Raw genomic sequence first — 27,995 nt, forward strand, 5'->3', positions numbered from 1 at the left:
AGAATCGCTCCGCTCCTATTTACTCCTTAAAAGAAAAATCACGATGCATATTCACGTAATCATCTGATAAAATAAAATGTCTTGAAATATAAATAAAGAAGGATGGAAATGGTTTCTTGTCTTTCCAGTAACGAATTCACTATTTTACGAAAAAATAAATTTAAAAAAACGCGCGTAATGGTGCTTCAAAGGACAAAGAGATATCATACGGCACTTCTGATTTATTGTGAATCTTTTTAAAAGTCCACTTCAATCCTTTTTTTAAGCAAGTAGTTTAGCACATATCAACTTCTTAATGCTTTTCTGGCGCCAGAGGAAGATTAAAAACAGGAAGACTCCTTTTTCTTTGTTTGTTTTGTTTACTGATACAACTGATTTAAAACTTCATTAAAGTACACTTCCTGAAAATTCAATACACAGTACATAGATAAAATTGTTGTATTCAATTATCTGAATGAGTGGTATTCAGATAAACTGCTATGTACTATTTTTCTATTCATTATATAGTGGTTATTTCTCTCTCTTTTTTTCCTGGGTTTGGATTAATTGTGATTTTGAGTTAACCGTGAATATCTTTCCCTCTATTACCCCGGTATATCGGGAGTCAACTGTATTAAATTACAACTGAAAATAGAAGCATAATATTTACCATTTTTCTTTTCTCAGTCTTGAAAGTCTTCTTTCGCTATTATCACAGGACAGCACAGTAGTATATCTTCGAAATAGTAATATTTTTTGTGATATAATATTATTAAGCCTGGTGCTTTCAAAGTTTTACTTTCATTCGTTCAAAAGTTAACATCGATATATCGAACACTACATTTAACTCGAATGAAACACCTGAAAATTTCGTAGAACTTCTTCAAAAGTAGTTTTTCTCTCTCATCACGATACTGTCCTTCTGAACATGAAGCAACAACAATTTTAGTATGACGCGCCTCATAAGCCACACTACACGATACTCTTGACGGAAACAAGAATTCGATATTAAAATTGGTTTCAGAAGTTCGTAAAATCTTCTCAAGGGTCCAATGTTAACAACTACGTTATGTTTGCGGGGTTCTTTTTGTGACTTACTAGAATATATTTCATATGTATCTTACACAGTTGTAATATTTAATGCTTCAACTTCATATTCAACTTGATATGAACTATATACTAACTTCCAGGAATATTTTTACTTTTTATGACTATCATTGACTATCATAGGGGGAAAACAACCGATCTTTACCCATCTCTTTTTCGTTTTTGATTTCCGCGGGTCAGCTTACAATTAAATATCTCCACCCTTGTACCTGCATGCAAATTAAGTGGCAGCAATCTACCACGGCTTCCTGTTTCAATACTGTTCTTTATGGAGACAAAGAAGCTGCTAAGTCACGTATGCACCATGTAAAGGAACAAATGAAATGAAATGAAATCTTTGAGGTTTACGTCCCACGGTTATGCCGGTTAGGCTAAAGGAGACGGTGATGATGAGAAATGAATGAAATGGTGGAAAGAAAGTGGGAAGAAGAAACGGGAGAACCCGAACGAAACGCACTCACAGGGTAATTGTCCACCACAAACTTCACTTGAGCCATGATCGAACATGGGACCCCAAGCACAAGAGTTGAACGCTCTACCACTGAGCCTCCGTGGTCCCACCATGTAAAGAAGTTTGGTTATATTGAATAAGTGAATAATATGCAACCAATATGGCGTTTAGGCACAGTTAGGTTGCATATTATAAAGAAGTCATCTTTTTACAAAATACGTGCGGAACCAGTTTTTTATTGTTTCTTGAAATTAACTAGGAGGATCGCTCTATCAACGAACTACATTCTTATCTTCTGAATCTCTATATCCTCACCAAAAGTGATGATCCATCAAGTAATTTTTGACAGTTATTGACTCCCGAACGGACAGACAGACAAAGGAAATATATGGAGAAGTTTTGGTAAACCACGGGGTAGCTACTAAATACTAGTCATTGTAGTTTTGGAACGACGTATAAATTAAATAACAAAACATAGTCTGACCAAAGCAAACACTTGTTAATCTGTGTTCACATTATCGCAGACTTCGGGAGTCTTTGTGATATCACCATCTTCTATAGACACATTATCGCAGTGATTTACTTTACCTTCACTGATGACGGCAATGATACGTTGGCGAAACTGTAACACAGTTTACTAATAGGAAGTGTTTGCTTTCAGAAGCTTTGATGTCTGTCTAAGAAAGTATCTCAATAAAGATTCAAAGCCCTAAGTGTAAATTCCAGCACCGCCCTTCAAATAAATTTATCAGTTCCAGTGCCTCACATTTCCCGAAATCAACCTTTTTCTCCTATGCTTCTATTACAACGATAACATGTATTAACTTATTTTATTTTATATAAAATGCTAGACAAAAATGTTATTTTATCTGGCAATAGCTACGAATTAGAACGAAAAAAAAAATCTTATAAAAATGTCAAAAATAATCTTAATTTGTACATGCGGCTAGAGGAAAATGTTTGTTTATTCGTCATAATCTGGTTGCTATGGTCACAGTTTTCGTTACCAGGGATTCGATTATAAAGGAGTGTCAATATATAATTCCAGAGGACGCCATATAATCTAGAAGTGTATGGAATTGCTGTGAAGCAATTATCAATTATTTTGAAATATAGTGCTCTCACGTGATCAAAATAGTGTCTAATAATTGAATTATTATCGTAATAACTACCAGTGGCGAAGCGTACTATGAGGCTCTGAGGCCGGGCCTACCTTGTTTTCTACCTTATACTTTTTTATCTTTCATTTCTTATAACACAAAGTCAATACTTCAACATTTCGTGTTTCTCGGTAACAAAATTGTAGGTTGGAAATACTCGGAGAGTCTTCCGTCTGAGCCTCACCAGCTCGCTAGACAGGCTTACGGGCTATGTTGCTCAGAGAGCGAAGCTATTATCACTGGGGCTTGCACGCATTGTTGGGAAGGTGCTAAGGCTCGCATCTAGGAGTTTACTTTTAGCGTTGAAGGCATGTTTCAATGCTTATATGTTATAAAATGATTTCCTTAACACAGAGTAAGAAGTTTCTGTGTAGAATTATGTATTTCTATTAGTGATAATTTGTATAATTTAGGTATATACTCTCAGCAGTTATTCAGAGTAGGTTTTCTTCTCTACATAGGACCTGGTCCATAATAGCTTGTAGAATATAGGTCTGATACATTAAACATATGTATAAAATTACAAAACGTAACAGTACAGGTTAAAATAATAATATTTGTGTGTAATATTAGTTGAGTTTTACATTTCATAGAATCAGTGGGGTATTTACGATTTTGTTTCGGAAGTCTTCACTTTATTCTAGAGGGGCTTTGCTAACTTTATTTCTGGAAATGTGAAAATTCTGCAATATATATAAAACAATATAAAGATGCAATTAAATTTCGGTGAGTTCTTAAGCCCGGAAGTCACCTTCTTAAATATCCTACTGCATAGAATACAATATTAAATAATTTGCGTTGATTAAAATGAAGTTCCCTCTTAGCATTAACATTTCTAGTGAAGTCATTATTACGTGTTGCATTAATTAAATGGAGTATTGTACTTCTTTAAAATGGGAGATGCAAGTAACAAACGCTTATTGAAGAAATTTGACAGCTAACTATGAGAATATACTTTCTTTTTCCCTCCCTCTATTTTGAAATATGCAGGAAATGAAAACAGCCAGTGAGCAGGAAATTTTGCTCATCCCCCCCCCCCTGCAAATCCCAGAGTGAAGAAAATATGAACTGTTCTTCAAAATATTTGTATTAGAGCTAAATGGGAATATTCCATTAATACATATTGCGTGTTGATGGCCTCTGTGAACTTATAACGTAAGATTTTGCTTATATAAATATTCATTCTTTCTTGTTAAACAAAAACCTACTACGTATACATACATATAAATTTAGCTCTAAACTGTTAGAAATACAGCTAAGAAAGTTATTTAAAATAAATAGATTTGGTATTTTTTTTTTTTTAACTCAATAAGGAAAATAGAATTCTAACTATAATTTTAAACATTTTAGGATATATTAAGTGTTATTTATGTTATTAGTTAATCGGGCCTACCCTACTTGTAGGATTACGCTTCCCCACTGGTAACTACCAACAGTATTTTATATGAATATATACTACGATAAATGTTTTAAATAAGTAAAAATTCGAAGTATGGCGTTATACTATTCAGTTGTATTAGATTACCTCAGGGGTGGCCATGGTGACCAACTCTGCCAACGGAAACGCTTGTTTAAACTGCTTCAGAAGTTCAGAACTGAGTGGACACTGAAAACCATCAACACCGAGCATTTCTTAAGTTATTCACCGATACCGAAAGAGGAATATGGCTGTTTTGATTATACTATTTAATACGTCACTAGCCTAGACAATTAAATCAATCAAACATATAACATTAGCTCTCAAATGAAACATTTAATATTATATAGGTTCTAGAAGAAATGGTTCTTTCACTGTCTGCATTTCTGTACATGGTCAATCCACACATCAGACATTCAGAGTGCATATAGGTAGAAATATTTACATTTATTAATACCAGCATACTCACATAGTTATTACAACAATATGTTTAATAAAAAACATACCGGGCATCTTGCATAGCATAGCTAGTAGTAGTAATTTAAAAATGGATATTGAAGTGGAGAATTATTTACACAACCTATTATAAGTCGTAGCTTTCATTAACAAATTCTCATAATTGAAACGACTGTCAGCGAAGCTTCTACTACTACTTGTCCTGATTAGTATTTGTGTGTGTGTCCGTCTGTCTGTTCCACGATAACCCTCGTAAAATCTATCCGATTTTGATTAAAGTTGGTATATGTCTTCCTTTCACTTGCAGAAATAACCCTATTGTTTGGGGTAGGAATCTGTCAAGTATAAAAGGGGTGAAAGGAGAGTAAAATCCACCCAGTGTTGGAGATTTACGCATGTACATACAAGACAATTTTCCATTACTCGTGACGGTGTGCATTGTTGAAATAAGCAATCCCGCATCTCACTAATTTCAACCCCAAACTATACGGGTAAGTCTATTTTCGGACAAAACATATATAATGTCCTATTAAAATCTGAGTGTAATTAATAAATATTCAGGAAAATAAGTTGGATAAAATTGAGAATAACGCAAGTTATTGCCGCATTTTAATTGCAACCAATTGAGACGATTGGAAGTTCTCACAAAAATTAGATTATATTCGATAAAATAGTATATTATACGAAAGATATACTAGAATGTTTATTTAAATCTTTACGGGGTATTAATGTGTCCTGGTATTTGATTCACTTTGACTACAAGAGTGACGATTATATGAAAACCTCAATAAACGCATGCACCATATTGTATTAGCAATAACAGAACATGTTTTTAAACCTGCGAAGGGCACAGAGAAAAAAAAATCGATTGATTTTAAATTCAAGTAGTGGGAAGCTTCAAAAAATATTCCACGAAAATATAATAATTTTACGAAAGAAATCTTGGACATATTTTTAATCTGAGGAGGGAGATACTCTGTACACCATTAAGGGACTAAATTCACAGTTCATTTTTGACTGCTTTTAATCCCAAGCACTGAGCACTATGGAAAAGTGTGAAAGAAAATATACAGTATATAATACTACATCAAAATCCAATGGCTTAAAAATAATATAAAAGATAATGCCACTACGTTACTCTTTACTTATTTTTAACTCCATTAGAATAAATTATCGAAAACCTTAAAAGAAATATGCGATATATTACACTAAAATTGAACAGTTGTAACGGAAATTATCGAGGAACTTTATTTATTTATTTATTTTTTAATGGGAAAGAGTAATCCTTACCACATCAAGGGGCTAAATGTACTGTTCATTCTTTGTTGTTTTTAATCTCAAGCACTGGAGATTACGGACATTCAATGAAGATGTACATTATATTGAATAAAAACTGAATCAATCATTAAACTCTACAGTAAACCGAAAGGAATGGGCGTATAGGAGGGTAAATATACTACTTTACTCTTTACGGATTTTAACAGGCAAAGGGGATGACAGGAATGCACAAAAAAAAAAAAAAAAAAAAAAACCGACATATTAACGCGAAAATGGAACAATTTATTAAGAAATCCCATAGGGAAACGATCACTAGGAAGACGTAAGGTTTAGGCGCATATGGAAAGACAATAATGGGCCGCGGTGGCTTAATGGTAGCAGTTCGATCCCATCTCGCGCCAAGTGAACTTTGTGGTGGACAAACACCGTGTGAATCAGTTTTCTCGGGGTTCTCCCGTTTCTTCTCACTTTTTTCATTCTATCGTTTTATTCATATCTCATCATCACTGTCTCCTTTAGCCTAGCAGGCATAATCGTGGGACAAGACTTAATTTCATTTCATAGACGACAATATTAAAATGGATGTCACAGAAACAGCAATACAAAGTAAAAACTGGATCGAGTTGGCTAAGAACAGAAGTCAATGGAGAGATTTTTTCAATGCTGCACTGAATTTCCGGGTTCCATAGGCCATAGAGTTACTTAGTTAGTTTTAAGGAAAGTTACCATAGAACATATTTTTGATATGGAGAAGGGGAGAGGGAGGGAAGGGAGTGAATTGACTTTCATTCTTGGTAGATTTTTACTCCAAGTTGAGAAGATATTCGCACTGACATAAAGGAAACATAAGCTAAGTTTTGTCATAATCGAAAATTTGTTACATGGTTTATATTGAAAAATTGTCTTGCATATGCATCTGTAAACTTGCAACATGATTTTACCCACTTTACTCCTCTAGTACTTGATGGATTGCAACTCCAATCGACAAGATTATTTCTGCATGTGGAAGGATGGCACATACCATGTTTTATCAAACTGGGATACTTTTTACAGGAGGTATTTTGAACAGACAGACGGGCAGGCACAAAAATGCTAATCGAGTCGAATAAAAGAAGCTTCGCTAACGCTTGCTTGAATAAAACTACGTAAGAAATTTTCGATTATAACAGAATTTTATATACATTTTCGTTTTGGCATGCCACAGCTTAGGGTTAATGTCTGCAACGAGTGTGAATTCATTCTCTCTCCTGCCCCTCAAATTTTAAAAATATGATTCACATTTTCGTGACAAAAAAGAAAAAAGTTTTATTTTGGCGTAATATCTCGTACACTTTCTTTAAGGCTTCCTAGTCATTCCCTCTGTCTGTTAAAATTTGTAAAGAATAAAGCAGTGGAATTGCCACCCCAGATCCCTCCCCCTCCCGATTCCTTTTAGAGTTCCAAGATACATTTTCTAAAATTCTAAAATTCATTTGGTACTGTATTGATACAATATAATGTACATACTCTTTGACTCGTTCTGTAACTCTTGGGAATGAAATTACTATCCATTTCATAAAGATAGGCCCCTGACTTGGCGGTGCTGCCGTGACGTCCAGTCATAACTTATATTACATTGTCGTACCTCGTTGGAATTGTTGGAATGTTGTCTTTTCAATACTTAAGACATACAAATTTTCTTTGTACTGTGTAGTGAGAAAAAAATAGAAATTAATGAAAAAGTGCGTATTTTTTCGTACTTTTTTGGTAAATCAATGTTTATAGGACTATATCTCGGAAAGGAGATAACATAAAATAATTTCCTGTGCACCATATGTAGATGCATATGTTACCTGTAAGTTCTGAAAATTTCATTACTGAACACGTAGTAGTTTTCTTGTTATTCAGTAAAAAGTGAGACATCATATCTCTGAATTGCTGCGGTGTATTAACCATCTTAAAAAACTTTTAGAAAGATCTTAAAGTAGCTTTTTCAACCAAACTGTTTTGACTTGTTTTAAAAGATAAACAATCACAAATATGACATTATGATTTTCTCAGCTTTGCGCCCTTCGCTATCGCGGTTTATACGGAGTGCTACGTTGCCACATTTTCCTGGCGCGTATACACTCTCAGACGGACGGGTATTTAAACTTATCACGCACACTGTCCGGCACTTTTTAGATATATTTTTAAAATTTTATGTCTCCACAGATTTTAAACCAATTTCTTAGAAATTAACAGGATATACAGAAAATGTGCCAAATGTTCAAAATTAGAAAAGCGAACTCTTATTTTGTTTGGATTTGCATGTGATGGTCTTCGAAAATTTGTTGCTTTTTGTCAGTTTTTCACTTACTGCACGCAGTACAAAATACACTTGCACAGAAACAAATACAAGCATAAACTTTATTATATGATACAACCTTAGTTGATATGTAATATTGAGTTTACACTTCACAGAAGATCTGTTCCACCACTTGACACACATACTAATAGCTCTTGCGTAGTTGATTTGTAAAAATCGCGTAAAGCTGGCTTCCGTGCAAGGCTTATGTGAATAATTAGTGTAAAAAGTTCCTGGTTTTTAATTAAAGTAACACGCTTTCATTTAGAAAACAAAGATTTTTGTTTTAGTATTTTTTTCTTTTTCTCAATCTGCTGTTTTGCGTATTGATTCATAACTTTTACTACTATTCCTTGAGAGCTCATGTAGTTTGGATTTCACGTTAATCAGTAGGTCGACGTCTCATATAGCCTCACTGCTGAACAGGACGTTCAACTCAAAATCAATTCAACGTTTTTTTTTACTATAAAACTTCATCGGTAAAAACAGCTGAAACACTTTATATGCGAAATACTCTGTAGATAACCCAGCATTTTGATCAATTCCCGGGATACCACTAAACAGGGGTTTTGCATTTACTTGAATTTTATCGCTCCAAGCTACATCAGAATCTGTCTTTGAATAGGAACGACACGTTTTTTTCTCTCTTTCCCGTCGCAGCCGCAGGTTCACTTGAAACAGAGTTACTATCTTGTTCACTCCCGAATACGCCACTGAACACAGAATAATCAATGTCATTACTATTCATTACTAACTCATAACCGTCTGAGTCGGAGTCATTCATCAGTTCTGCAATTTCATTATCGCTAAAAATTTTGCCTCTTCTTTTTGTAATACCGCCGCTCGTAAAGGAATATCCATATATATATATATTTTTTTAAATCAAAAACCATGACATATACTAAGGAAAATATAAATGCCCATTCGTCCGTCTCATTGCAATGAACCCATATGGTGTGAGTGCATGTCTAAGTTTTTGACGCCTACGAACCGAAGGGAAGTGTTGAAGGCGTAATCAGTGCAACGTGATTAGACGCAAATACAGCCCTCGTCACCTACACATTGCATAGTTTTCTTTCGTTGAAAGAAAACAAAGGACCCATTCTGTGTTATTGTATACATTCGGCAGGGGAATTGATCGCAGAACTTGGGTGAACACGTGATTGCCAAGGATACATTTCTTTTTAACCTTTAACATGTTCGTAAGCTGGAAAGTGTGTGTACGGATAGATCTTGAGGTAAAAATGGAGCCATTGTTAATACGTGTACAGGAAGATAACAGGAGCAGCGATGAGTCAACAAACCCATTACGAAAGTGAATGAAGTAAATAGATTAAGAGATGAGTTTTTGGATGTTTTACTTCAACGTTTTATTTCGATTAAATTGAGATGTGTAATGCATTATTATTATTTTTATGATGTTGTGAAAGGTTATAATAAATACTTTTTCCTATTACATTCTTATGAAGTAAGCTTCGCGCTACAAGCTTCCTGAACGCGACAACACTGCACGACAGCGTTGCCGCACTTCCACTTACTGTATGCTGTTTCTTCATATAAGCGCGGGGAATTTAAAGATTGGGCTGCAACATGGCTCACCGCTTAACCCAGAGAACATGTTGAAGTAAAAGAATTTTTTTAAAAAATAAATACTCTACAACTAAACCTTTTTTGTTAACAGTTCCAAATATTTGGAACACTAGACTTCCAAATTTTCGAGCAGTGTTTTGTACGTTTCTCTAACTACCATGGTAAAGGAGATCAGAGCGTCGTACATTTGTTTTAATTACACAAAAAGTATCAAGTGATGAAAATTGAAATTCTCACAACTTACAGTTAATGGATGCATCTACATATTGTACACAGGAAATTATTTCACGTGATCTCTTTTCTGAGATATAGTACTATAAACATTGATCTACCAAAAAAGTACGAAAAAATACGCACTTTTTCATTAATTTTTATTTTTTTCTCACTACATAGTACAAAGAAAATTTTTATGTCTTAAGTATTGAAAAGACAACATTTCAGGAATTCCAACGAGGTACGACAATGCAATATAAGTTTTGACTGAACGTCACGGCAGCACCACGAAGTCAGGGGCCTATCTTTATGAAATGGATAGTAGTCAAAAAAGGGAGGATGGGAAATAATTCAGCCCTTTCATGTGGGATTGAGTACCCCTCCCCCAAAATTAATTTTTAAAAATATGTTCCACGATAATTCCCGTTACAACTGTTTGATTTTGGTGTAATATGTCATACATTTTTCTTAAGGCTTCAGAATAATTCACTCTGCATAGAGTTCAAATCAGTAAAGAACAACTTACTGCTACTACTCTCCCTCCCTTTCTTTAAAATATAATTTTGGGTTCCATGATAACTTCAATTAAACCCAATTGTTTTTGATACAATATTAACTACTACATTTTACTTGATTTTTTTTTTTTTTTTTTTTTTTCATATTCCCTGTGCTTGGGATTAAAACCAGACACAAACGTGCAGTGAATTTAGCTCCACTCCGCCTCGTTCATTAGAAAATTAAAAAATAAATCGTGAAAATATTAATTTTCATGGAATATGGCGTAGGGTAGGATACGGTAATAGGGAGGTATCACTTTGTTTGCCTTCACAGTAATAGCGGTGAGTGATCGGGATGGCGGAAACTGCTCAGAAAATTTTTATCTCTAGCTGTCGAAAAAATATTATTGACACACTATCATATTGCTGAATCTTAAAGTGCCGAAAAATTTTGATGGTATCGTCAACAATTTGACGAAGGGTCGTATCTCAAAATCTGACTATTTCAGACATAAAGAAAGAAATAATAATTACGTAGACAGGAAACCAGTTGGATATGTAATAACTCGTCACCTATTCCAGATAATTATGATGTGGAATTATTGATCAATTATATCTATTTAACTTTTTTGTTCTCTATGGAATTATATTTCTTTCTTTATGTCTGAAAGAGTCAGATTTTGAGATACGACCCTTCGTCAAATTTTTGATGGTATATACCATTAAGCATTTGTATATCATGAACCCTATTGTTCAAAATGCCTAGGCGTGGGAGACCCGGGATCGATTCCTGGCAGGAGCTCATTTAGTTCGGATCCCACGTTAAACTGTAGGCCTACGTCTCAAATAGCCCCGCTGCTGAAGGGACGCCAAACTAAACTAAAATCAAAATCAAAATCAAATCGATATATTGTGTATGCTACGTCCTTGGGTTGATGTGCTGAAAATGCCAGGTTTTTACAAGTAACATTTTGAGAGTTATGATATAGAATTATGAACTGCCTCACAATTACCCCATACGGTGTAAGTGGATATTAGAATAAGGGATAAATGGGAGGAACATTTCTCATGCTTATTGCTCTTACTATTCGCTTTGTAGCCTATTTAATACTTCAATTCCTTCAAAGTTAGGTATAGACTATTAGTAATTTTTATCAATGAAAAAAAAAAATGCTACAAAAATTGGCCTAAATGTTTTCTTCATATACCCACAATGCTCTCCTGCTAAAAAAATAATTAAATTAAATATGTTGTTTTTTACGTCCCACAGTTATGCCGGCTAGGCTAAACGAGACGATGATGAGAAATGAATGAAATGGTGAAATGAATAAACGGGAGTACCCCAAGACAAGAGATGCACACAGTGCTTGTTTACCACAAAGTCAACTTAGCGCGAGCTGGGATCGAACCAGGAACCCCACACACACTAGAGGTGAACGCTCTACAACTGAGCGACCGTGGCCATTCTCTTGTACCAGCTTTCATGATTTGTCCAATATGTTAGGCCCTATTCCTGTTATTTTAGTAGCTATAATTGCTGATTTTTCTTTTTTTAAGTGTCATTAATATTTTATATCATAAAATTTGAATTTGATAGAAAATTATCATCTTCTGGGCAAGTAGGAAACTGTTAAAATTCTTTCTTATAGTCCTATGTAATGCCATAGAAATGTTACAAAAACCATCAGATTACTTTATGTCAAGGTTGGCTTTTTTTTTTAAGGTGGTTTAAACCATGGTTTAAAGCCTGGTTTAAACCAGCTGTTTTTTTTAAAAGAAATCAACTGGTTTAAACCACACACACACACACAAAAAAAAAAAGCTTTAAATTGTGTGAATTTCATGGTGACCTTTCCAAATATAAAACCATCTGCATTAGTTTTATCTCCTTTTCACCTTTTAATCAAGGCGACTCATCTTCAATTCTCGATCGAATCCCAACCCTTGTTTCAAGTGTAGGCTAAACTGCCGCAGATGGCAGCTCCGGATAAAACCCACATGAATCTGTTTTCAAGGTTGTATTACAACTTACCTGTTCTTACTTTCATATACCTTATCTACAATTACCCCTCTTTCATTTCTGGCTTTTACTATTCACTACTAATCACAAATATTTCTTATTTTCATGCATCTTTTGCTCTTTCCTACACCCGTATACATCAGGATAGTATTACTGCGCAAAATTAGTACCTTGGAACTGTTAAGTGTTGCAAAGTACACACTACTCAATAATGACTAAAAAATTGCGGCCGATTAAATATCATATCTTCCCAGAGGGTGAGGTTAAATTTACATTAAAGTTGCACCATTCGAGCGTGACGTAATGTCAAGAGGTATTTAGTCCACTTTGCATACACAACTGTATTGACAAAAAAAGTGATTTAATTATGTTACGAAATATAACTGAGCGAGTGTTAACGAGCGAAGGGGGTTAGAAAGCCCACAGGGCTCGTTTTGTTCCACCTTAACCTCATGATAATACAGCACCATACATATCCTAAGTTAGTTAATAAAACAGTGGGTTTGAAACACTGTCAGATTATGTTCTACTGCCACCTCACTCATATCTCATCAATCCACCAACACATACAGTCCACAATTTAACTTATATTTTCTCCTTTATTAATCAGCCTACAGTAATGACGTCTCTAACATTTGTTACTCTCATTATCACATTTAGTCTGATTCTGTTTATTTCTCCGTAAATTTTGTATTTCTGGGTCGCCATCTGCGGCAGTTAACCCCAAGTGTACACCAAGTAGCGGTTTGGATGTCACTTTAAGCGAAAATCTTCTTGATAACCTCGGTATTACATAAGAATGTTAAGCCTAAACACACGAAACAAGAACAAACTGTATGCGTGAATGGTTGTTGTTTTATAAAGAAGTCAAGATTGCTTAAATATATTCATAGAAATTGGCAAAATTTATCGACTGCTTACGCAGATTCCAACATTAGCTTGGATTTGACTTTGTTTTAATTTTATTGAATGGTATGCACACACTAAATTTGTAATTTAATACCTCAGTTTTAGTGTACTGATTATGATACACTGACTTTAAAATTTTACATGCAAAGCAATAACGGGATTTGCTTTGCATTTAAAGTAATAGAATTTTCCCAATGGCTACGGTGGGAGTTTCCCAACTTATATGTAATTCTGTAAAATGGTTTCACTTGTGCAACCGTTTATCTTTTTATCCTTCTGAAAGACTCTTGACAATTATATTAATAAGTATGTAAAGAACAGTACAACGTCTTTTTATCAGGAGTCCTTCGTCAGTGAGTCGACATTCATCACATTTGTGGTCAATTAGTCCCAGTTTCGAGTCTAAATGGAGGACAATTTCTCTCGGATGTAAGCCGAGAAGTGGTTTGGATTCCGCTTTAAGCTTGTGTGACCCCTTCCACTATAACCCCCTTGTGCATAACAATACCAAGGTGAAACAAACTTTGTCCGCGTATATGTAATATAAATACATAGAGCAAATTTTTCAAACCAAAAAACCTGGTTTAAACAAAAAACGGTTTTCCTTAAAACGGGTTTTTTGTTTTCTTAAAAAGCGTTTCAAAAAAAAAGTTTTCACCAATCCTGCTTTATGTGATATGTATGACTATTACGTTCTCCTAAGTATACTCTCTTTTCAAAATGTTTCATACTAACGCCAAAAATGGCATTTTTTAAAGAAATTTTTATCATGTCATATCTTACCTTCTGCAATTTTTTTTTTTTAAATTTAACTTTTATTTTGAAGCTGAATGTTAGCATTTTCATATCCTTAAATATCACAGTATAAGTAGCATATCTTGTATAAATAGCATTTCCTAGTTTAGCTGAACAATTCTGAAAGAAAAATTTTCTTACCGTTGATATAAATAGCCATAAGTTGTTTATTCTTTTGTCGAATACAAAACCGCATACACATTTAGAAAGAGGGCAGTTTATTATTTTACACCAAATTACCATTCAGTATATACAGGGTGTCTCAAAAGTCCTCTAACATAGGGTAACTCTGTTCTTATCAGAGTTACAACAAAATATAAGAGGGAAAACCATCTCCAAATCTCCAAAGTGAAGGAAATTTTAAAATCGGACGAGCCGTTTCGGCTGTACACTCCTTATGCGCCCAATGTTAAATGTAAATGCAACGCAGCTATTACTAGAGGAGCTGTAAGAGGGAAGGGCGGGACGAAAGGTGGATAAATTTTGTAACAGTATGGTGAATGGGGGCATGTTTGAAGTGGGGCTTGATCATCGACACGTTAGCGTAAAAGAAAGTAACTTTATTCAGTTATGTTGTGGTTCTAGGTAAATGGCAACGTTGCATTTTCATTCAACGTTGAGCGCATAAAGAGTGTATAACCCAAACGGCTTGTCCGATTTTAAAAGTTCCTTCACTTTAAATTTAAAACATCATATTTGGAGATGGTTTTCCCTCTTATATTTTGTTGTAACTTTGATGTCAGACACCCTGTATATCTGAGAATACATTTTACAGCTTTACCTTCCAATAACTTCTGATGGAAGATGGTACAGATACATTCAGTTTTTATAGCACAACTGCCGAACTAAAGCATTAAAATATTTTTCAACTGATAGATTATTTTCAACCTCATTATCTTCAAAATAAATTTAAAATAAATTCCATATTTTTTTTTTCAGAAATTGAAAAAAACAAATAAAACCTACATTCCAATTACTCCGTCTTACCTATACTTTTTGAGGCTACACAATCAATCATTCCTACTACTTGGATTTAAAAGAAATGGAGAACGAGAATGAATATAACCCTATCAGATATATATATATATACATATATATATATATATATATATATATATATATATATATATATATATATATGGTGCCTTCCATTTCAATTCAGGCAGAGCATGTACGATCACTATCTCAGATATTGTTGAAACTTTTTTTTTATAACAACTAGACATTTTTAAGAGACTCATATCAATGATACCCCTTCCCATCTACTTGTCCCCAATCCATTCATCATAGTACTACATTTGGCTTCGTATAACCAAAATCTTTTTATCACAGGGAGTTCCCAGAACATATTAAAATTCTTTACACAAATCACTCTCCTGGACTTAACTGTCTGTAACACCCTATCAACACTATGTTCACTTTATTTCCCACACATTTTTAATTCTTATCTTTGCACATTTATTTTATTATTAGCATTTTGCATATTGTTGTAGTTACTATTAGTTGTTCCTCCAAGCCTTCGGCTCGCCTGCAAAACTGCTTGGATGGTACTGGCATCTCTTGGCGTCAGATAGGAGACAGCGCAGCAAGTGACAACTATAAATCTAACTGAGAGAGTAAGACGTCCTGCCTTTATAATAAGGTTAATAATACCTAGAAAATTCGCTTATATGTTTCTGCAACCTGTAACTCTTAAATGTTTTCAAGTTTGCACATTAACGTTACTCACAGTTTGATAAACTTGTGCTATATAATGACTTAGAATTATTTATGCCACAAATTTTTCATTCTGACTTCTTCTCGCACAACACCCTTATAGCTATCTGGGTTAGCGTACGCATCTTTCGCGCGGAAAACTTAAGTTCCCTTCCCACTGAAAGCTCATGTGGTTCAGATCCCACGTTAAACTATAGATTCATGTCTCGCATACCCTAGATGCTAAACAGAAAGCTCAAAATCAACCAACAAATTCTCCCCATTTTTAATTTACATGTACATTTCACGTTTTATTTATTTATTTCGCATTATTATTACTTACTTATTATTCTTGTTATTTTCTGAACCAACTTTTACTTTTCCTCTTCCCTCTTCCCACCCATCCGCTGAACCATCTTAGCGAAAGTGCAATTACAGCACTTTTTAAATGATATTATTTATTCTGTTATTGGTTTTTACTGTTTTCTTACTCTTACACTTCTCTCATGGCACACAAGTTTAAAACATCTATCTAAACTTGGTCTAGATCCTGTATAAAACATTAATATAGAATACTTATTCATGTAATAAAAAGACAGATAAATATCGTTGAATATGACTAAAGTGGAAATTATTGCTTTTATAGATGCTTATATATGTAAGACCATTCAGTATGTATATCTATTGAAAACATGATATTTGATATACAGATAAAAAGTATAGACCAACCTGAGTGCATAAATGCTTCTTTTCGGAGTTATAGGCTGCCGAAAACATCAAGAAATGAACTTTAAGGGTCCATAGCTCCTAAACTATGGGATGTATCGTAGTCGGGTCAAGACTTTACTTAGGAATTAGTATATACCCTATCCAAATATCCATGTTCCAGAATCCTGCAGTACTTCCGCAACAATGCTTATAGAAGTAGTTGCTGAGTACTTCAAATTATATATCCGTAGGCAAACTGCCTCTACAAAAATTGTCGCGTGAGTACATTAGGATTCTGCAACATGGATTTTTGGATAGGGCGCATATTAGTCTCTAAGTGAAGTCTTGACCTGACTACGGTAGGTCATATAGTTTTGGAGCTATGGACCTTTAAATTTAATTTGTTCATGTTTTCGGTAGCCTATAACTCCGAAAGGAAGCATTTATGCACTCAGGTTGGTCTATACTTTTTATCTTATTTAGGTGTCACCTCCCAAACGTTCTCGGTGTTGTTTTGAAACACCCTATATATATATATATATATATATATATATATATATATATAATCTATTACTAAAGATTTCATGGTAAAAATAAAATGTGCAGTGTAGATTGCGCGATACACCTGTTGAGAATCACTAATATATTTGAACGATATTTAGAGCGAGCGCCTTTCTGCTGTCTATCGACTAGTTCGATTAAGAATGAAGCTCATAAAACTTGTCGATTCCTACATTTAAATAGCCAGAACTCTTAAAAATTAAACGTACGTTTACGCAAATACATGACCTATGCAAAATCAAGCTTAAAGCAGCCATATCATCTACCTTACAGTCGCTAACCTGTTCTTTAATTTTTTACTTAGCTAATGCTTTTTTGGTGTGCTTATGCACACCATAGACTCCAGAATGTAAGTACCTGTCAACAAAGTGCAAATGCTGTCGCAAAGAAAATGAGACAGTTTTCTTGACTTGACAACACTGGCACTAGTCTCTTCGTGTGGGATGACTAATTCTGTATCCATAGCAAATTGGCACATGTTTTCAAACCACGTTACTGAGCATCTGTGCTGAGTTACGTGGAGTTTCTTGCGTTTATCTCTTCACGCTTTTTGTGTACTAAATTTCTTTTGGCAATAAGTATTCAAGATGAACAGCTACATGCCATCAAATTTTCTTGGTATTTAGGGAAAAGTGCTGCGGAAACATATCTAATGATTGAACAGGCAGACTGAGTAGAGCCATACTGTACTCATTGCAAAAGTTGTTCGAAGCTGGGCGCGAATCAGACGCTTCGCTTCTGCATCCTGGACAAAGATCGTCCGTGATTAACGAGATGCTAGTGAATAGCAACAATTATTTAAGATGATAGCCACATGTCTATGAGGGCGTCAAGTGCACATTTGGGCATGTCGAATGACATAATCCAAAGAATTTTCTGTGATCACTTGAAAATGTAGAAGGTTTGTTCTACATTGATGCCACATTTTCTTACAACAACGACATGTGGATGTTTGCACCCAGTGGAAGACGATGCCCTCACCCTTGATCGAATGATAACTGCCGATGAAACATGGATCCTAAATTTTGACCCGCTCACAAACCAAAACGCAGCACATGGAAGTCACCACAGACGCCTTGCAAGAAATTGCGGCAATAGAAGAGCGCAGGTAATGTGATGATAATTGCATTTTGGGATCGAAGAGGCATGGGGTACCAACACATTGTCCCTCCCGGGTGAACTGTGAATGCAGTGTACTACTAATGAGTCATCGAGACTCTCGCCAGCACGTAACAAAGAAGGGCCGCATTTGAAGAGCTTCTTTATATTGCACCACGATAACTCACGCCAGCATGTGTCGCGGGCTTTTTAGGATTACGCGACAAAGAAAAAATAGATATATGCTCGCATCCAGCATACGACCCGGACCTTGCACCGTGACTTTTAGCTATTTCGAGTTTTAAAGACCTCTTTATGTAGTCATCATTTCATGACGAACAAGGAAGTGAGATCATTGTAGCGCAAATTTTCTTGTTTTCTATCTGACGACGAATTTTCAAAGACATTCAAAAAGCGGTAGAAGCGTATGGACGCTTGCTTAGCAGACAATGGTGCCTATTTTGAAAAAGATGTACGCCTACTTGATATGGATCATTCTGAATAAAAATGTTTAGGTTTCTGAATTTTTTGTTTAATTCTAGTGATTCTTGGCTGGATCTATGTATGCGGTTGTCTTTTAACTGCTACACAGTCACGAACTGTTCGACCTATTACGCTCAATTTGGTCTCAATCGTAAGCTAATTAACCAAATTGTCACTCGAGTACATTTGTAGCCAATGGAGGTCGCTGTTTTTCAATACAGGAATTAATCTCACCTTCTCTGCGACAGCCTTTGTAATTCTTGTAAGCAGTAATCAACTTCTCAGTTTAATTTATATACTTATTTATTTCATAACTGTTTATTACTTTGGTTTAATCGTAACATATTTTTGTAAGTACTAATCTCAATGCACTTAGAATGTTCCCTCAATTACGAGACGTCAGTTTCGTTTCAGAATCGTCTCATACCTCTTTAACGATGCCTTAGAAATCTCAAAGTGAGGACCTGGTAGTTCCTTTCTGAGCATTGGAACGAGCAAACCTTGCACTGGGTGAAATCAGGGTTATGAGGTGGATTTGATGCACAAATTGTGTCACATACAGCAAATAATCTAATCATAATATTCGATATATGAAGCCTCATGTTGTGGTAGTGGAGGCTCCATCCACTACGATAAAGTTCTGGTCATTTCCTGCCAATATGCTTCGTCAGATTCTGCGTAACAACTGTCTTATAATGTTGTATGTGGTGGTACTTCATGATGGTAGATTATTCTATTGCAACCAAAGATAATGATCGCCAACACCTTGTCACTTGATGAAATAACCTTGGCTGTCTTTGCTATTGCAAATAATGATCATTTTGAAATATTACCCTGACATTTCTCCTTCACGTAATAATGATGTAGTAATGTCAAGTTCCCGTTGGTAACTGATTCCATGAGTGTCATCTCTGCCATCAGTAAATACAAATGTATATGCAATCAATAACCTTTTCTTCTGCGATCAGCAGCTCTAGCACACATATGTCACAAACTCAAGTCAAACGTACATAAATACGGAGAATTGAGACGGTGCTTCCGATTAAAATTTGTAGGGCATCAATGATTTTGCATGCGCTCTGTTACCCACTTACTTCATACACAATTGCAGGAGCTGTGTTGATGTTAGTGTTTATGACTGGACTTGCTGAAGCTGAACAAAATTAATTTTTTACATTTTTGTTAGTAATTATCGGGAGCCAACGTCAAATGCAGGATTCACCAGTTTTTGGACGCTCATTGTTAATCCTTCTAGTTCACAGCAAGAACGTAATTACTAGGAATACTAAATCGATTTTTGGAAAGAGATTTTTTATTATTATTTTAGTTGCTGTATAAAGACATACGTAAACTGTAGGCTTTGAGCTTTTGTTCCAAGGTCGAATTTAAGCGTTTCATTTGCAATTTAGTCACTTTGCACTTGCCACACATCACAGAAATATATATTCTCTTAATTATCTTCTGCTTTATTTATTTTTCATTTGGGTGGTAAAAACGTCCAAATGTTTCAAACTTTGGTCAATTCCGGTCATGGCTATTTTAATGTCCAACGTCGTATATCAAAACGAAGGATTTCGTTGTTTCGTCTTTTCGCCTAAAATTTTAATCCAGTCCAGTCATTTTTTCTAGAATTGAGACAAAAGGCAAATTCTAATATTTCATTTGAAGCTTAACCACTCTCTTTTGCCACACGTGAAGAGCGGTTTAGGGTATATATATATCTTTTAAGCTTTTGTTTTTAAGGACGAGTTATATAAGAAGTGGACTTATAATTTAGGATGGCAATCTGAATTATCGTATTGCATTCAAATTTGAAGGTACTGCCACCGGGAACCCACTTTGGGTTTGATTTTAGCAGCAACGCTATGTTGAGATGTTTTCCTACAGTTTAACGTAGAATTCGAATAATATGAGTTCCCAGCGGGGGAAAAAAAAACTAGGTTTCCCGCGTGAAAGGCAGACACGCTAACCCACATAGCCACTAGGGTCTTGTGTTACGAGAACGCACGGCAAAGGCTACGATTGAGATCTCCCACCGCAAATCAAAATGAAATGATATCTTTAAGTTCTACGTCTCACGGTTATGCCGGATGCGCTAAAGGAAGCAGTGATGATGAGAAATTAGTGAAATTGTGAAATGAAGAAAGTGGGGGGGAAACGGGAGAACGCCGAAGAAGCCGACGCACACGGTGTTTATCCACCATAAAGCTCATTTGGCGTGAACTGGGATCGAACGAAGAACACCATGCACCAGAACCGCAAATCAAACCTGTTACCACGTGCACCAAAGGTAAGCGTGCCAGCAACTAGATCATCGGGAAGCACATTGTTCTGACTGGAAATTGTTGTGTTAATCATATTATCAACAAGCACAAATATGGAACTTTCCATACGTGCCACTTGAATCCAGTTCCACCCATTTCTTCCTTTTTATTGGGGCACAAATAGGTAGGTATTTACAATGTAAATTTTGATCCAATCGAGCTAATCGTTGTAGCGTAGAATACAACTGAAACCTACATTTTTTTCCCCCCTTACTCACCGCCACATACTTAAAGTAAAAAGTCTTGGAAATTTATGTTGATGAGGCACAAAAACAAATCCTGCTCCATTGCTGCCACTTTCTGGATAGAAGTTCCCTCTCCTATCATCATATAAAAGAATATTTTTGTTCGTTTCTTTGTTTGCTTTTCAGTCGAAACGCTGACAATCAATCCTTAAAAGCAAGGCCGGACTGGCTACTAGTTGGCCTCAGGGTCTGACATATTGTGTTGGCCCCGAATTTTCAATCTCCCCTTTCCCACCAACATTACCCCAAATGCCCATTATTTTTTTACTATTATCTTACATAAAGCATACTATTCTTTAGTATCCACACTGTACATTATACCATAAAGACCATTAATATAAGATCAGAATATATTTTATGTAACAATATTTATGAGAACACAGACAGTAATCATTAGCATATATATATAATCATCTCGCCTTAGAATGGCTGAAATTTGTAATTTGTTATATATATATATATATATATATATATATATATATATATATATATATATAAAACTACGGACAAATTAATTTAAAGTTAGCACTGACGATTTCAGTATTCGTGGACAAGGGGTACGATAAGCTGCAAAGAAACGCCTACTGCACGTAGCCCGAAATATATTTTTTTCGGGGGGTATATACCTTTTGAAACAAACGCGACAAAATCTTCTCGTAAAGGCATTAATATCAGTAAGAATTATATAATGCGGTCCACGAACTATTTTAAGTACCCAGATTGTATTTATATAAATCGTGTGCACATATAGGACTACAAGGTGGTCGTAATGGAATTATCTACTATCGCCGCGAAGTGATAAAAGATCAGGAAATAAATTATCAATCGTAAATCTTCAAATTGCTACCAGAAATTGGCGTAATAAATTTTCATTTCGATTTAACTTATTTTATTCTAAATGTATGTGAATATCCAGTTCTTACTGTAACAGCAATTGTAGTATATGAATACGCAACGACAACAGTGAAGCCGTATTCAACAGCAGCCACAGTTTTATTTAAAAGAAACGCCTACGTACAAAGAATTTACAAATTTTTCACTTATCAATGCTGTAGCTTCAAGAAATCCGAATTATAATTCTCTGCTTATAATAGCACTAGCCTTCGTTTCCACGGTAATTTTCAAAACGACACGATAAGGACATACACTATCTCACAGTAACAGACTTTGAATAACTAACCGCGGCTCGACTACTTGGCTGATAAAATTAGCAACTATTGAAAGATGAAGGCTCGATGCTTGATATTATAAATCTTGGAAGTGATCTGAGATCTCTTTCTGTTGGGCTTCAAGTTGCAGGCTTTCCAATGCTAATGGAAAAAATATAGGAAATCACGGCGCAAAAATATAGGAGGTTTCGTGAAGCTCTGAAAAAGGAACATTTTAATTATTTCCTGGAACATTTGTGCATTTGGAATACTCTGAAAGAACAAGAAACAAAGACACTCATATAACAATATTTCTACCTATTGGAAGGAACATTTCAATTATCCAATAGGTAGAAATTTTAAAAAATCACATGGAAATTACACCAATTGTTAATTAACATACATTCTTCTCTAAATATAACTAAATGGGTAATTATCTCGTTGCAAAATTTTATACGAGTTTCTTAGTGTTTTTGCACTAGCTCACCAGTACTAAGCAACGACCACAATGAAAGTGTAAAAGTACTGATGCACCTAAATAAATTATTTATAAGTCTTTAAAATCACTACTCCATATAATTTTTTAATGAATATGACGAAACTAGTTTTTGTTTTATTTTGTAGGTGTACGAATACTTTTTGCGCTAACTATATATTGCTTGGTGTAACATCTTTAGACAATAAACAGGAAAGAACGAAACACAGAAGAGTCTCCATTCAACTACCTTACTATGAAGACAAAAGACCCTCCAACCGCCCATACTCTCTTTATGTTATTTTCACAAATGGAAGTACCAATGCCACAAAAATATAGGAGGTTTCGTTAAAGTGTAGGAAATATAAGAGCATTGGAAAGCCTGAAATTGTTACTTTTCCTGGACCAAGAAACTAGACTCTCAAGAAATGTATTGTCAGGTCACTATACTTTTGGCTCCCTTTTATATTCCGCGATAGGAAGCCTGTTTTTGATTTCAGTACTGATTTTACTTGCACTGACATCGCTCTGAAGCCGCCATGACCCATTCTTACTTTAAGGGGACGAAAGTCACAACAAAATTTCAATGAAACGCTCAAAGAGCTTGATGTATGCAGATTGCCGCCGTGACCGTTTACAAGAATTTAGTTGTCGCACACGTTTTCCACATTTTTTTTTTCTCTCTTTCCCCTGACCTCCTGTGTCTCGTAAAATTTTCACCTGGCCCCTGTCTGGGCGACGTTCGCCGTCTAGCCACCTGGTGCAGTCCGGGCCTGATCAAAAGTATACACTTTACAAGTTCTGTTCCAATCTAGACCATAATTGTAGGTAGACACAAGACAATACCTCTGTTATTTTTTTTAAAATTTGATTACATTACCCCCCTGCTTCCACTCCGAATTGTATCTATAGTTAGAGTGGTCATTCGTCTGTAATTATGTGAACATTTCCGCATTTTAAGAGTAGAAGTTTCCGTCCGCATACATTTTCCGAAATTCTCTCATTTATCCGCATTCGTCCCGATATTTTCCTCAGAAGGTTTCCTTGAAACATTTCGGCATCTGTGTTGGGCCTCCAGGGTTAAGTCTCTCCGCATATCCTAGGCTATATATTTGTTGACTTTAATTGACATACGGTTAGTAAGGATGAAGATATACAAGTGTTTTGAACCAAAAACGTAATTTTTTGTAGAAAAAAAAAAGAAATTGGAAGAGAGAATATATGTTTACATATGTAACTGACACCACGTAACTGTAGTTTTCTCCTGTGTTGTGCTGTATAACACGCACTTACAATGTGATTAAAAGCATGTGACTACCAGTCAATTGAAAACTCCTTGTTCTGACAACACAGTAATCAGCTGTTTAAACAGGTTCAAAAAAAAAAAAAAAAAAAAAAAAAAATCCTAGTCAGTTTAATCAAACATCGCCTGTAAGAATGCTTTGTAATATGGCAAACGTTTTTTTTTTTTTTTTTTTTTTTTTTTTTTTTTTTTTTTCGCGCGGTGCAATCTAGCTGTGTCCAGTTCTTACCTACATTGCACGTATCAAGCATTTTATGGAATTTATTTACAAAGTATTGTTTCATGCATAAAGTAAGTATAAAGCTATAGTCCATTTCGCACAAACTAATATACACTAAATTCCTATGACATTGTACGTTTTATGTTTTCTGAATAGTAGGAATTCATATTGTGTTTCATTTCCTAGCTTTAACCCTCGCACTACCTAGGTATTTTTTATAACGCGGACTACAAGGGGGAGGGGGACATTTTGTGCCGATCTGTTAAGATTAAATAAATCTCGCAAAAGAAACCAATTAGAAACTCTCATAAAAATCCACAGACACTGAAGTCATCAGTACACAGGATAACACTATAGCATTCGCGCCGAGTCGTGAAGCTTGACCTACATCTATCGATTTCACCACCCAATAGAACGCGAGGGTGTGTTCCGGCCGTAAACCCCTCACCCATCAATTTTTTTTCAGTGTCGTCTCTCGCGCTACACGGAAAACATCTCCCGAGAGCACAGTGTTGTCGGATTGGCGCCCAGTTCCGTTTTATTAATTGTTTTTTGGTGCGTTATATTTTTGTTGTTACTATTCGTCTTATTGTTACCGTTTTAGAATAATTGTTACAGTTGTTGTTGTTGTGCAGTATTATTATTGGTAACTTTTAAATCCTTTTTTAAATACTCATTTACTCTCTCTTCAAACTTTGGCAACATTGTTGGTGAATTTCAGCTGTTTGATGTTTCCCCAAGTGTGCACTCGGAAAGCGGCTTCACGAATTGTGCCAAAGTTTTCCGATGCATCGGAGCTCAAGCAAAATATTGCTATGATTGGTTTAGAGCACAAGCTTCACGACTCGGCGCGAGTACTATAACTGTTATTTATTATGCTGCCATCTACGAGTGACGCTTCTAAATATCAGTCACATCTCCTACCAACGGGGGGTACTTTGTGCTCACCAACTTAAAATAGGAAATTTTATGAGACACACTAAAATTCAATTTGAACCACCGTAAGGTATTCGCTTTAGGTATTGCAGGACCGACAAGAGATGGTCTTTAACGTTTCTTATACATGCCTTGAGACAATGTAGCCCCTACTTTGGTACTAGTGTCACCAACCACGGTCACTCTGCCTTACACCATTAATAAAATTGCTATTATAGATCCACCGAAAAAAGACTTGACACGTGAGTAGTGGTGCGAGCTGTTAGAGACCTTCTCTTGCTGGCTCCCCTATAAACATGTTGAGCAATAACATATTTCCTTACAATTTTAAAGAAATGATTAGAACGGTAATTACAAAAAATATACTGTGGGGTGTACAGAATAAACCCCCCTCCGCCTCATTGGTAGTCCGAGGGTTAAGGTTTCAGCATTTAAGTTGTATCAGAGCGAGCCGATTCATTGAAGTGGAGTTCCAATCACTATTAAGGTTTCAAAGATTAACAACAAATTGAATATACTGTGTAAGACCTGGCATGTAATCCGGATTTTACGGCAGGTGTAGATCTGTGAGTCATACAGTATTTATGCTGACAAGGGGCGTTAAACACAAAATAAATCAAATCTTTAAGGTGGATCACTAGGTGTTCTCAGTGCTATGCTAAACGCTGCTTGAATAGTGCAGCATTGCCAGATAGTGTCGAGTGTTACTGACGCCAGATAATAAAGGAAGTAATTATGGAATTCTGCTTGAAAAATTACTGGAGAAATTAGTTTTCGACCTTTCCCGCAATTCTCAGCTAAGTTCCGCTTCTCAACCTACAACGCTAGAATCCAGGAATTTTCTTATTGTGACTACCACAGTAAACGTTCAAATTTGGCAATAACGCATTACAGCATTCTGCACAAGTTTCTTTTCAAAATCTATTTCCTTAAATGTAAATTAATATTTAAATAAAATGTGAAACATAACACGAAAAACGGTCAAACAATATATCTATTTCGTAATAAGATCGTTACTTTAAAATACTTTACAAATACAAATAAACATTTCATAAAACTGAGCATTTCTAGTAAGATCTAACAGCGACTGCCATCTTGTGTGCTCAATATAAAACTAATCAAATATATTCTTTTATTTCTTATGTTTTTCGATATCAGAAGACACAACCAAATGAATCAGTATCTTGTGTTGAAGCTGAAACATAACTCTATCTTTCAGTACAATATTTATAATATGTAACGTTTCAATGCGCAGTAATTAAGGGAATGAGCTAAAATATATATCGACTTCCGGGTGGTAATCCACCTTTAAAAAAATGGTGTTCAACTAAATGGTAAAATATTTTCTAAGAAATTCTATTTATGATCAAAATTGGAGGTTTTCAGATGACTAAACAGGTATATTAAATAAGTACATTCATCATATAATATTGGAGCTCATTCACGGCTAAGTGGTTAGCGTACGCACCTATGGCGTAGGGGACCCGAATTCGATTCCCGGCGGGAGCTCATTTGGTTCGGATCCCACATTAAGCTGTAGGTCCATGTCTCATATAACCTCGCTGCTAAACTAAAACCATATCAAAATCAAACAACATATAATATTAAAGATTGGTATTTTCTCGTGTTGCCTAAATACATTTGACTTTGGATCCGAAGATCAACAGATTCGAATCTAGTCACGACGAATATTTCATGGACCTAACCAGCTACAACTTAGCATTGTTACTCGCAATCGACAGATTAAGGAATCGAGCTTCCAAATTGAGAATTTTTTTTAGTTGTTCTCAGTTCCACTACATGAATGTTGGAATGGTGCCTTAGCTATATACCTCGACTAACCATGTTTCTTGCTTAATGTACCATAATTCTGCTCCGAGACTACCGAAGACGATAATGATAATTATCGAAAGGGTGGATTGAAGAAAGTAAGAAACGGGAGAATACTGAGAAAATCCATTCTTATGGTATTTGCCCAACACAAAGCCCACTTACCGAAAACTGGGATCGAACCATATACCCCACGAAACACAGTTGAACTCTACCACTGAGTCCCCCAGCCGATATATGCTTTCATCAGAAATAAAAGCTAGTGTAAAATAGCTTACTTTTCAAATAATAAATGTAATGGTCTGCTCGTCCACTTTTCACGTACAACTTTTTTTATTTCTTAACTTCGAAATGCAATCTGCGGCATCAATTGAATGAAAATGAAATCAATCTTCAGTCTATCGAGGACCTTTACACTCATTTATTCATTTATTTGTTTTAATTTATAGCTACTAATTCGAAGTTCCCATTCCTTATATTATTTTTTAATGAAGATCTTCCTAATATTTAGTGAGAATATAGAAACTGCTTCAACTTCTATCAGCACCATAGCGTTTGTACAAGCATGTACAATTTAACGACTTTCCAAATGCTAATTGTTTGCAAGAAGCCAAGATACCTAACGGTTACTTTTGACACCAACTTTTTTTTTTTTTTTTCATCTGGGAAGTAACTGACGAATACAGAAATGAATGGATTTGTAAGTGCTCGTTTCCATTCCAAGAGTTATTTCTCTCAAATGCAGACAAACTCTACATACAAAACTCGTAA

General features: G+C 35.3%; 1 protein-coding gene across 3 annotated transcripts in view; it reads right to left on the bottom strand.

Annotated features, from left to right (window-relative positions):
* The window catches only part of LOC145691045 (uncharacterized), a 64,233-nt gene that overhangs the window by 23,685 nt on the left and 12,553 nt on the right, over positions 1–27,995 (bottom strand). The window lies entirely within an intron of this gene.

This window comes from Thermobia domestica, chromosome 7 (assembly GCF_964235325.1).
Source record: "Thermobia domestica chromosome 7, izTheDome1.hap1.1, whole genome shotgun sequence".
Lineage (NCBI taxonomy): Eukaryota > Metazoa > Arthropoda > Insecta > Zygentoma > Lepismatidae > Thermobia > Thermobia domestica.